The sequence below is a fragment of the Camponotus vicinus genome, unplaced genomic scaffold, assembly GCF_025532165.1.
Source record: "Camponotus vicinus isolate PSW18456_S1 unplaced genomic scaffold, iyCamVici1.0 SCAF_1, whole genome shotgun sequence".
Classification (NCBI taxonomy): Eukaryota; Metazoa; Arthropoda; class Insecta; order Hymenoptera; family Formicidae; genus Camponotus; species Camponotus vicinus.
The window spans coordinates 27,775,009-27,789,570 of record NW_028141945.1 but is presented as its reverse complement, the minus strand read 5'-3'; the positions used below and the strand labels follow the sequence as shown (position 1 = coordinate 27,789,570).

At 27.9% G+C, this 14,562-nt stretch overlaps 1 pseudogene; it reads right to left on the bottom strand.

Moving 5' to 3' along the window:
* Positions 1-670: 670 nt before the first annotated feature.
* LOC145966145 (uncharacterized) lies at positions 671-14,507 on the bottom strand (annotated as a pseudogene).
* Between the last annotated feature and the right edge of the window lie 55 nt (positions 14,508-14,562).

Below are 14,562 nucleotides of genomic sequence, written 5' to 3'. Positions count from 1 at the left end.
ATCTTTTATTGATATTCTATTGTAATATTCATATTTCTGAATTTATTTATACTTTTTATATAAATGAATTATGTAAATATAATAACAAATATGAATATTATAATAGAAACAGAACAATCTAAAAAATATTGTCTTATGTTAAAAATTTTCAGATTGCGTCTTTAAAAGATTGCTTAAAGCAAACAGCTTCTTATGGTTTTCTAACTTTAAGGTATTTTTCATAAATAGTATTGCATACCGGACATCGATTATGTTCCAAACGTTCGATGCATTCACTGCAACAGGCAAGATGAGCACAGGGTACAAAAATGTGCGTTCGCTCATTGGTAAAACACAGCATGCAAATGTCTTCGGAAGGCTTCTCTTTTGATACATTTTGACTGTTTTAAAGATCCCAATTTACAGGGTGGAATGGAAGTTCTTCAAAGGCATTATTGTTATCCGAATACCAATATCCATAATCATCATCCGGCACCTCATATATGAATGCAACATCTGTGAAAAAAAGAGGAAGTAAAATTTATAATATTGTTTATATATGTATGAAGAAAATTAATTTTGACTCTATAATTTACAGTAGCTGTGTATCGCTAAATAATAATAAGATTACCTTGCGTATTGCTGTATTTAATCTTCGTAGGAAGAAGTAGGAATATTCAAATTGTTTTTATTAAATTTGTGAGTTTGAATTTTCTAACTCTTGTAATGCCTGGCGTCCATTTTTCTTCAATTTTTGATCAATTCTATGTAAAACCAATTTTGGTAACTCCATCGCTGCAATATTCCGCTCATCCATGTTTCCATAAATTTTATTTCCATCTTCATTGTAAGGGTTTTCTATTAATAAGAGATAATGCAATATGCAATAATTAGTATATAATAAAAAATTTTAAATATCATAGTAGAATAAATTATAAAAAGTCAAATTTATTTTTTTAAAAAGTAATTCAAGAATATGAATAATATTTAGAAACTTATTCTTTTTAATATACTTTTTTTTATATATACAAAGACTGAATTTACTAGTCATAAATACAAAAGAAAATAAGATTCAGAAATATTTTACGTATCTAGATATCCGAGTATAATCCGAGTTTTTTTTATATAAAAGCTATGTGTATTATTGAAAATCAAGAAAGTGATTTTAAATAACTCAATAATGAGTACTACGTAATATTACTAGATTTAAAGGATGTGAAATTTATAAATAACAATAAAATGCATTACCTTTATCGGTAACTAACAGGTTTTTTCTTCTTTTTATTTTTGGTCTTTTCGTTTGTTGGATTCTTTTTGAACCATTTACAAATAACATTTTACATGCATCGTTCTCATCTTCATAATTAAGTAATTCTTCTTGTATTGTATCTTTTCTCTTTACTATGTTTGCATTAATATTACTGGTAGTACTATTACACGATGTATTGGGAGTACAAATTAGTTCGGTCCGTTTTTTTGTGGTCAAAAATTTATTTCAGAACAAAATGAATGAACAGATTAATCAAAGTATTGTCCATCGCTGGCTACTACTTTTTCCCACCTCTCAGGCAATTTTCGAATTCCATCTCGAAAAAATGTCTCGTCTTTTGAGGCGATCCAAGTTAGGAGCCAATTTTCGATTTCTGCGAAAGAAGTGAACCGGTGACCTGCCAAATCGTGCTGCATCCGTCGGAACAACCAGTAATCAGAAGGAGCAATGTCCGGCGAATACGGCGGGTGCGGTAAAATATCCCACTTGAGCGTTTCCAAATAATTTTTTACGACTTTTGCGACATGAGGCCGAGCGTTATCATGCAGAAGAATAACTTTGTCATGTCTGCTCGTATTCCGGCCGTTTTTCTCGTAATGCACGGCTCAAACGAATCAATTGTAGTCTATCTTCCGGATCTTCATCGAGTAATGCCTCCAATTCTTTGTCTTCGAATTTTTTTGGCTGTCCAGAGCGAGGCTTGTCTTCAACGCTGAAATCACCATTCTTGAAACGTCGAAACCATTCCCTACATGATTTATCAGTTGGAGCATTGTCACCATAAACTTCTACAAGCATTCGATGCGCTTCAGCTGCACTTTTCTTCCAATTAAAGCAGAAAACTAAAACCTTCCGCAAATGCTGCTTAGTTAACACAAAATTTGACATATTCAACACAGTAAGAAACAGGGTTTTTGTATGAAACTCAAAGCGATATAAACTGAATATTATTGACAGATGTCTAACCTCTCTGAAACCACCGAAATCAGCTGTCACTATGAAACATCCATAACAGCCAGAGCCATCTTTTGAAAACGGACCGAACTAATTTGTACTCCCCAATAATTGATTTTGTTTTGGAAGCCACATCTTGTCCATCAGATGTACATACTTGACCGTCATCTTCAATGACTGAAATAAATAAAATTAATATTAATTTTTATAATAAATAGAATTTTTATAAGAAAAAGTTGTGAAAAATGAGAAACAAAAAATTCTTATTCCGTATTAATAACCGTTGCAAAACGAAATATTTAAGATTCATATTTAATTGAAAAATGTATTTAATATTTTAATAACATAGACTAGGATTCCTAGTCTATGTATTGCAAGAAATAAACTAACATCAGGATTTAAAATAGATATTCACTTAAATTCGCACAAAATTATATCTGATTTGAAAATATTTTATATATTTTAAATATACCATATACTAAATATACCATCCATCATGTATTCAATAATTTTATGATTTGTAAACATTTTTCGACCGAATGCATCGTTTATAAATATTTGTAGATTATTATATTTGTATTAATTTTGTATTAAAATGTTAACTTGACTATTATTTTAAATATTATTTACTATGCTATTGAGAGTAGAGACATACCTTTGGAAATTAATTTATCTTTCAAAAAGAAATTTTCACATCCGTCACTGAACATATGTAAAAAGCATTGAAGACTTATCCTGCAAATGATAAAAAGTACAATTTAACATACCATTTATAAAGAAGTATAAAAATGAAAACACGTTATATATACAGGGTGATTCTGAACAAACGTTTGTCTTTAAAATATCAAATTCTTGAATGAATTCTAAGACGAATTTTCCTCTTGCAAAATTTTGCCCGGAGCTTAGTTTTTAAACTATAAAGGAAAATAGTTAACTACTTACGGAACGAGTACAAGAGGTAGACAGGGACAGCGCGATATAGGCGATTACGTGAAGCACTCGCCGCGATCAGCTAATTGCTATTCGCGACGACTGTAACAATCAGTGTGTGTGTGTGTGTGTGTGTGTGTGTACGCGTACACATTCACATTAACTTTTGATGCTAATGGTAGCCAAGTTTTATGTATATAATTTAAAAAATCACAAATAGCAGGATATTCAGTAGAAATCTGATTAGCTTCCAGTTGTATGAGAGAAAATGCTTTTTCAAAACAATCAGAAGGAATTAATGCCATTGGTCATAGCCATAGACAAAACATTTCTTGGTGCATCTGTTAATCCTAATTGTCTCCAATAACGCGAAAGTGCCTGTAAAAGTATGTTCGTGTATTTTTTGCCGTAACCTCTAAAGCTTGGATTACACTATAGATTGCGGGCTCGGTTGCGGTTTGATTGACCAATCAGAGCAGCCGGCCAGCAAATTGCTTTGCTGTGATTAGTTAATCCAATTGGTTATCCCAACCACAATCGAACTTGCAATTTGTAATATAATAAAATATATAATGTGTATATATATATATATATATACATATATATATATATATATATATATGTATATGATTTTTATTTATTAATAATAATTTAATAAACTACCATACCTGATTAAAGTGAAACCAACATCCATGTGCCTCTGCTGTCAGAAATTGTTCGCTCATCACTTTCATGGCAGCCATTTCATAATCGCTCATTAAAAACTTAACATTTTTTTCAAGTGTTGGTACTAATTCTACAATTTTTTTCCATAAAGCTTTATACATACCACTAGAACGACATTCACACAGAATGAAAATCGTAGCAACACCCTTAAAAAAGAAAATATATATATTTATAAATATAATAACTGCAACAAAATTATCGCTAAAGTAAATTCATATGAAAATTTCGCACAACTTCAGATAAATATAATTCCGTGAAAAATTATATTTAAAAACTCTTTTTCATTCTAAAAAGTAAGGTATGCATATAAAAAAGTATTTACTAGATTTTGAATTTATTTTTCCTTCCTCCTGCCGTTTTTTCAAAACTAAGGACATGTTACATTTCCAACAAAAAATGTATAATTTAATGCTCTGTGTGGGTTGGAAAGAATTTTTTTCGCAAATATGATAACCATCATAAAATATAAGCTTTTCCTTGCAAATTAAAAAATGATGTGATTTATATGGTTATTTTTCATGGAATTACGGCGGTATATCGAAGTTATTTAAGTTGCATTTATGCGTGCGCACACGTGTGTGTGTGTGTGTGTGTGTGTACGAAATTTTGATATAAAATACTGTAATATATAAATAAGGTAGTGATAGTCCTGTTGACCAGTGTATTATTAAGATAAAATAATATTTAAATTATTCCATATAGGAGACAATAATAATATAAAATCTGAATTATTGATATAACAAATTGTCAAAGTATTATTATTTCTCAAATATTGTCGAGTATTATTGTTACTCAAAAAGTAAAAGCAGAGGTTTATAAGCATGTATCAACTCAAAAAAATAACTTTTTGATGCACCTCCTTTTCATGTACAATACCCTTCATAAATTCGTTCCTAGGCGCGATAAAGGAAACAATAAAATTCTATATAGTATATGTTTTTATAACATGGAATAATGCTGTTTATTTACTTATTTTTTTCACGATAGAATTCTATCGTTTACCTTGCCGCGCCTAGGGACGAATTAATGAAGGGTATTGTATATATATGCAGAATAGGAGATATTTAAAATGTTACAAGCTATTATCTCTGAAAACACGCATTACACCAAAAAATAAAAATAAAAATTGGAAAATTGCAAAAGGCACATGACATAGTAATATTTGTTTGATTCTAGATGTAAGTGTCAAAATCATGTAGAAATCACTTTCAATTTTTTAAATAAAAATTTTATTTAAAATTTTATTGTATTCTATTTTTTATTATATCATCGTTTTCTATTAATTCTAGTAATTCTATTAATTAATTTAAAAAACTTTTATTTGATACATTCTCTTACTTGTCTACTATTTTTTTAGATGTTTAAGGAAATGTAATTAACATTTCTTTAATTAGAGCTTATAAGTGTTTAAAATAATGATACAAACTTGACATTCAATATAAATAAAAGTTATACTGATAGTACGTTTAATTCATCTTCTATAATTTGAAAAAAATTGCATATCGTTTAAAAAATTGGGGATGCTGTTTAAAAAATTAAAAGTGACATTGATTTTTTATGAAAAAATTTTGTCCAATTTTTTTTATTGCATGTGATAGCTTCCTCAAAAAAACATTAATTAATTCACTATATAAATTTTTCTTAAATTGTCCGAAATATCTAAAAAATCGTGCAAACCGTCATATTAAACACCCTGTATGTATATATATATATATATATATATATATATATACAGGGTGAGCCATTTTAATTAACGCACGCAATTATTTCGGAAACAAAGCATTTTAGAGAAAAATGTTTCAGACAAAAGTTTTATAGTTTCGAGGGGACCATAAGATGATATCATTGGTTTGACCTTGAAGAGTTATTTGAAGGTCACATGAAGGTCACCTTCAATTTCTTAAATGGAACCTACTATTTGTCATTGCATATTCTTGTAGCTTATCTCGAGAGCTTTCCAAAACACTATAATTAAGTACCTTTTCGTTAAGTACTTTTTGAGTTATGAGGCTTGAAATAATTTCTTAATTTTACATAAACCGTAAAATATCTTGTAAAATATTCATTTTTCGATTATCTTATCTTAATACTTTTATGTACAAAATAATGAGAGGAATCAATTGGTGTAAAGAAAAAACATAGTTGTTTTTAAGAAAAAATATGTAATTTGCAATTAACAATTCCATATTTTTTCTTAAAAACAACTGTATGTTTTCTTTACACCAATTGATTACTCTCATTATTTTGTACATAAAAGTATTAAGGTAAGATAATCGAAAAGTAAATATTTTACAAGATATTTTATGGTTTATGTAAAATTAAGAAATGATTTCAAGCCTCATAACTCGGAAAGTACTTAATGAAAACTAACTTAATTATAGTGTTTTGAAAAGCTCTCGACATAAGCTATAAGAATATGCAATAAAAAATAGGTGGTTCCATTTAAGAAATTAAAGGTGTCCTTAACCTCACCTTAACGATGCCATCCAAGGTCAAACCAATGACACCATCTTATGTTCCCCTCAAAACCATACAATTTTTGTCGAAAACGTTTTTCTCTAAAATGCTTAGTTTTTGAAAGAAAAGGGGTGTACGGGTGGTCTAGGACACCCTGTATATACATTGTACTTATGATTTTTCATTCTAATGATAACAAAATTTTCTACAATGCTGTATGGTTACAATATTATACTTACTACGTTTATGTGTCGGATATGAATAGTATACATTTGACTCATTAGTGGCACACATGGAATAATCTGAAAACAGAAAGAATCTCATTTATATCACATATTACATTATTTTAGCTAAGATTATTTTTCAGCTATAAGACAGGTCGACACAAGTATCATTCTGTGTTTATTTATAATCCAAAGAGCAATAAACACAAAATAATTCCTATATCGATTTATGTGGCCAACTGAAAAATAATCTAAAAATATAGAAAAATAAGTATATAATCTACTACACATGAGCTTACATTAAATGTTCCATCTACATAAAGTTCCGTTGACTTTTCTAATTCATGTAAGAGTATATCAGTTGTAAATATTAATGCTATTTTTCCATTTTTACAAGTAACACTGCCTTTATAAAATCCTTCAAGAGGTACATATGTTAATAAACTCGCAGCCAGAGTCTCCATGTCTTTTGGCAAACTTGGGCGAAGTTTAATTCGCTCGCGGTACAATGTACATCTTACTGTAGCATATGACAATGTTATGGCTTCTTCAGGATACCTGCATATTAAATTTAAAAGCAACAATTATAAATTATATTAGCCAAGGGATAATTATTTATTTCTAAAGTTCATGAAAAAGATGAAAACTATACATTATATTGATTATTATTAAGAGCAGAATCAAATGAAATAATTAAAAATCTCAAATGGAAAGTATTGAAGAAAGCTTTTTTAAAAGCATAATAAAATTAATATTTCTTGTCTTTAACTATATAAAATTAAGTTTTATAACTTTATATTTATAAATTCAACTCTGACACGTATAAGAAATTAATTGGCAGAAAATGTAGAATTAAATGTTACGTAAGATAAGAGTGAAATTCCGTGAAACAATGTTCATAAAATACATTTATATATAATAACATTGTCTACTAATAATTATATTATTATTTAAAGGACTTTATTATATATGTAGATTTCACTACTATAACATTTTTATGCATATTAATTTCACACATGCCAAGTGATATGAGTGGAGTCATAATCACATTATGATCTATTGGTTATCATATTTATGATCATCATGATACAAATGAATGACCAATAAATGACTGTCATGACTTTGAAATTTAGACAACACTTTGATCTACAATATATTGATCTATAATATTAATGCCGCTCTAATGCAGAATATCTATTAATACTTTTTAAGAATATTTTCTTGAAAAGTAAAAAGTTGATTTTGATCAATGAATTGACGAATGAATCGGGTCTCCTCAAGAAATGTTGCTATCCCACTTCAGCGCGCACTCGCACGCAGCGGTGCTCCGCGCGCGACTCGAGAAATCGCCCGAACATCCGCGCCCTATTGATCAAGTTCCAGGGGACGGATTCTTGAATTCATGAATCATGAAAATTTCACGGAGATTAGAGAACAGAAGAATGATAGGCATTTTAAGATTTTTTTAGACATTAAAAAAGGATTCAATTATAATTTTCGTCACTCACAACAGTACTGTTAGAAAGAAACTGAATGAAAGAAAATAAAATAAGATAAAAAGATAAATAAGATTAATGCTTGTGTAAGAAAGAATGATAATTTTTAAGATATTTTTGAGGACGTAAAACAGTATAAATGCTGATTTATTCTCTCCTCTGTCTGTGAATGTAAGAACTCAACGATTGATTTTATTAATTAAATCTGTACATTAAAAATAAAAAAATAGAAAAATGTTGCGTTTCTATCTGCATAAGCAGTAACAAAAAGAAGAGAAAAGAAATTTTACATGTTAGCCAAACTGCTTTTGTTTAAAATTTCAAAGATATGTATTTTTAACTCTTTAAAGTTTTTTTATTAATTTTACTTATCTCTTATACTTCTTTATTGAGAATCTTAGTTTATTACAAAATACAGTGAAGTATATATATATATATATATATATATATATATATATATATAGTTAGCAAAGAACTTTCGAAACATTTAATATGGACGGCGTACGTAGATCTTTGTTTAAAACTTTCTAAGAGGTAAGAGAAACATATTACTCATATATATATATATATATGAGTAATATGTTTCCCTGTATATATATATATATATATATATATATATATACAGGGTGTCCCAGGTATCTTCCGTCCAAAAAAAAAGGCAGATTCTCTGACCAATTTAAAAACGATTTTTCCTCAGCGAAAATGTCGAGGGAGATCATTATTTTTTGCATATTCCCAATTTTTGTCATCATGTATCTTTCTAACTAAGCCTTAAATTAAAATTCTATTAAAGTAAACTCTACCTAAAATTTAATGAATGACTTTATTAATATTTTATTCCCATAAGCCTTAGTTTGCGAAAAACCCTTTATTTTCAATCGTTCATAACTCGAAAACTATTAGTGCCGCGACATTTTCGCTGAGGAAAAATCGTTTTTAAATTGGCCAGAGAATCTGCCTTTTTTTTGGACGGAAGATACCTGGGACACCCTGTATATATATATCTCTACAAAAATTACCCTTTTAAAAAAAGGTAAAAAAAGGTGCTAAGTCCGCGTAAAAACTGTTATGTGTTTGCAAAATAATGGTTATTATAACCCTCAAAAACTATAAAAAACCTATTTCAAAAATAGTACCATTTCAATTTACAAAATTATTTTAATCTACAAAATAGTTATTTTATACCGTAAAAAAACTAAGTTATTTTAGTTATACATTTTACTTACCTTACAAAAGTAATGATATCAATAAAATTGTGCTAAGTAAAAATAAAAATTTATAAAAATAAAACAAAAAACTGTATCAAAAAAGTTACAAAATACTATCAAATCCAAACAAAAAATAATATCGAAAAGTTGTGCTATTTGAAGATAAAAACAATAATATTTTAATAAAAAGTTAGACATCATGTGTTTAATTTTTTACAAAAATATATTACAAAATTGCGCCAACAAAATAAAAACTTTTAATATAAAATATATATTTTTCTTAAATTTCTAGTATTAAAAGAAAAATATTAAATAAAAATAAAGTTGAAAAATTTAATTAAAAAAAGAAAAACAGAAAATATTAAAAATAAAATTAAAACTTATCAAAAAGATAAAAATTAGAAATTAATAGAAAAAAAATACAAATTTATATAAAAATTAAAAATTAAAATAAAAATTAGAAAATAAAATTAAAAATTATTAAGAAAATAAAAATTAGAAATTAATAGAAAAAAAATTTATATAAAAATTAAAAAAAATTTTAGTTAAAAGACTTAGCGCTGCTATACGATCTAGAAATGACCGTCATATTTTAATAAAATATAGGGTTCTTTGCTTATATATTTAGTCATGTTTAATATAAGTATAGTACAAAAAAGAGTGATATAGCAGCGCTAAGTCTTTTAACTAAAATTTTATTTTAATTTTTATATAAATTTTTTTTCTATTAATTTCTAATTTTTATTTTCTTAATAATTTTTAATTTTATTTTCTAATTTTTATTTTAATTTTTAATTTTTATATAAATTTGTATTTTTTTTCTATTAATTTCTAATTTTTATCTTTTTGATAAGTTTTAATTTTATTTTTAATATTTTCTGTTTTTCTTTTTTTAATTAAATTTTTCAACTTTATTTTTATTTAATATTTTTCTTTTAATACTAGAAATTTAAGAAAAATATATATTTTATATTAAAAGTTTTTATTTTGTTGGCGCAATTTTGTAATATATTTTTGTGAAAAATTAAACACATGATGTCTAACTTTTTATTAAAATATTATTGTTTTTATCTTCAAATAGCACAACTTTTCGATATTATTTTTTGTTTGGATTTGATAGTATTTTGTAACATTTTGATACAGTTTTTTGTTTTATTTTTATAAATTTTTATTTTTACTTAGCACAATTTTATTGATATCATTACTTTTGTAAGGTAAGTAAAATGTATAACTAAAATAACTTAGTTTTTTTACGGTATAAAATAACTATTTTGTAGATTAAAATAATTTTGTAGATTGAAATGGTACTATTTTTGAAATAGGTTTTTTATAGTTTTTGAGGGTTATAATAACCATTATTTTGCAAACACATAACAGTTCTTACGCGGACTTAGCACCTTTTTTTACCTTTTTTTAAAAGGGTAATTTTTGTAGAGATATCACTTCTTTTTGTACTATACATACATTAAACATGATTAAATATACAGAGCGTCTTCCCGACCGCAGCTATAGGCATATCTTGCTATGTCTATGGTCATAAGTAATAATAACCTTATTGCATTCAACACATCCTTTTTCTTTTCGTTTTCGTATCCACATGATGAATAAGTCCATTACAAGTGCACCAAAAACGCGCAATGATCATGAATATGGATTTATTTTTATTATTAAAGCTACGTATTTATTATTATTATTATTATTATTATTATTATTATTATTATTATTAAAGCTACGTATACATATTCGATATATTAAAGCAGTAAGAATACATATTTAAAAATTTAGTTCAAATTTAACACTTTAATGTTTCATGTAAAACTTTATTTCAAATTCTGCATTTATTTTTATGGTAAATTTTTATTATTGTTTATATGCTAAAAATACGCAGCAAAAAATTTTCTTCCTTCTTAAATTAAAATTACGCAATTGTTTCATAAGAATGTATTTCTCATGGAACAATTGCGTAATTTTATTTCAAAAAGGAAGAAATGCTACATATCTTTAGCGTATAAAACAATAATAAAAATTTATCATAAAAATAAATGCGGAATTTGAAATAAAGTTTTAGATAAAACGTTAAAGTGTTGAACTGAATTTTTAAATATGTATTTCTTCTGCTTTAATATATCAAATATGTATAATAATAAATCCATAATTTGATCACAGCTTTTTATTTGCTTATTTGCCTAACATTAAAGTGTTAAATTTGAACTAAATTTTTAAATATGTATTCTTACTGCTTTAATATATCGAATATGTATACGTAGCTTTAATAATAATAATAATAATAATAATAATAATAATAATAATAATAATAATAATAATAATAATAATAAATACGTAGCTTTAATAATAAAAATAAATCCATACACACATAATTTCAGCTTTTAACGCTTTAATTGTACACATTATATCCCGGCCTTCGATACGGCCGATCCAATTATCTGACATCTATGTACCGATCAATTTATTACAATTGCGGTCGGTAATCTCCCACATGATAAAAAGATTGACACAACCATTAAAATTCACCCTGTATATATTATTTATATATATACTCGATGTATATTATAAATATATATACTCGTTGGTCCATACGATCTTATGCTATGCATATGCAGCTTATGCAATTTGTGTGTAATAGTAGCCCTAACATCACGGAACGCCGCTAGCGCAATCTTATGTTGAATGCGTCAACCGTACAACTTTGTACGCTTGCGCATTGGGGACTTGAGCGTTGACCAAGGAGACGTTTCTTAATGAAAAATTTTCCTATTTCGACTTTGCGTCGTAATAGCTCCGTTTCTAGAGCACGTAGCGCAAAAACAAAAACACTTTTATTATATAATTTAGACCCAAGCTATCGATTGAATCTAGTAAAAACTCGATCCGTTCAGCGGATATATGAGAAATAAAAATATCAAGTACGCTCAACTATCCGACTCGCGTAAAGAGACACGGAGCGCGTCTTGTTGCTGCGCGGACTTAGCACAAGACACTACCGTGTCTCTTGAAACTGCTGCTTGCAGTTTAGCAATAAGTTGACACAAATATCATTTTGCTTTTGTTCACTGACAAAAGCTACATTAGCAACGATTAAAACAAATTATACATCAATAAAATGAAAACCCGAGAAAAAATGGGTTAATATGGTCAGATGTAACTAATACATAATTGGATATTAGAAAATCTGATAACACATATATGTAATTTTATATAATTATATGTACATAATAATATCCGAAAAATAGCGCGATATGGTCATTGATTTTTTATTTTACAGATAAGAAACGTTCTCCAATGCTCGAGAGTCGTCGAAAGCGAAAGCAAGAACGAGCAAAGAGCAAGCGAGATGACCGACATCAAACAGTTCCGAAGACTCGCTCGCGAGGCTTCCTTATCTCTAATCCTTTGTATCGAATTTCATTTCTCCACAGAAATAAATTTTTACATTTTGCATATTATTGATCCGAAAATAATTGTAATGAGTTAATAAGATTTTTGTGATTAAAATGACACCAAACACGATATAAATCAGATAATATTTAACAAGATTAATAATTAATATTTTAATTATATATTAATTAAAAATTATACGATTCATATCGTGTTTCGTGTCTTTTTAATCACAAAAATCTCACTAATCCATTACAATTATTTTCGCACCGATAAAATGCAAAATGTAAACATTTTATTTTCTACGGTAAAATGAAATTCAATACAGAAGGCTGGGGACAAGGGGAAAGCCTCGTGAGCGAGACTTCGGAACTGTTTAATGTCCGTCATCTCGCTTACTCCTTAGACGTTCTCGCTTTCGCTTTCGACGACTCTCGAGCATCGGTGAACGTTCCTTATCTGTCAAATATTAAAATCGAATAAAATCAAAACTAAAGTTTTCATTTCGCATTTTCTCGATTTAAAAATGGTTTTAATAGGTAAATGAAATTTGTACGATTAAAATGACACCAAACACGACATAAATCGAATTATTTTTAATTAATATGTAATGAAAATTTTGATTATTAATCTAAAAATTATACGATTTATGTCGTGTTTGGTGTCAATTTAATCGTACAAATTTCATTTACCTATTAAAACCATTTTCAAATCGAGAAAATGCGAAATGAAAACTTTAGTTTTGATTTTATTCGATTTTAATATTTGACAGATAAGGAACGTTCACCGATGCTTGAGAGTCGTCGAAAGCGAAAGCGAGAACGTCTAAAGGCTCGTACACACTTGCAACAGAACGTCGTAACTGCAACGTCGTCGCGTAACACCGACGCAATGTATGGACGATATCGGGGGAAGCGAGATGACGGACATCAAACAGTTCCGAAGTCTCGCTCACGAAGCTTCCCCCTTGATCCCAGTCTTCTGTATTGAATTTCATCTTGCACTAGAAAATCGAACTTTTATATTTCGCATATTATCGGTCCGAAAATAATTGTAATGAGTTAATGAGATTTTCGTGATTAAAATGACACTAAACACGATATAAATCGGATAACATTTAACAAGATTAATAATTAATATTTTAATTATATATTAATTAAAAATTATCCGATTTATATCGTGCTTGATGTCATTTTAATCGCAAAAATCTCATTAATCCATTAAAATTATTTTCGGATCGATAAAATGCAAAATGTAAAAATTTTATTTTCTGTGCTAAGATGCTTCTGTGCTAAGAAGAATCAATTAGTGTAAAGAAAACACACAGTTGTGTTAAATAAAAAATACGTAACTGCTCGTTGCAAATTCATATTTTTTCATTTAAGACAACTATGTGTTTTCTTTATACTAATTGATTCTTTTCGTTATTCTGCACATAAAAGTATTAAGATGAGATTATCGAGAAATGAATATTTTACGAGATATGTATTTTATGTCAAAATACTACAACTTTCAAGTCTCATAACTCGAAAAATACTTAATAAAAAATACTTTGTCATAAGTGTTTTGGAAAGCTCTCGAGACAGTTATAGATGTAGCATAGACATGAACCAGTTGGTTCATGTCTATGCAACATCCATAACTGTTTTATCGTCATCGAAAGTGGATGTGACCGCGTAGTTCCAGGGGGCCGTAAAATGGATGTACGTGACGCTAGTGTACGGCGAAGAAAAAGCGTCGTACGAAAAACGGCAGCATGGCCCCTCTCAGGCTTCTCTCTGATTAAAGAATCACTAAGCGCTCACTGATCTACTCTGCTGAACGCAGCCATTGACAATGGCGTTGTTTTTTCCCGCGTAGCAAACATTTCCGTGTCCTGGGCAGGAGCATTTTAACACATTTAACATATATATGCATACAAA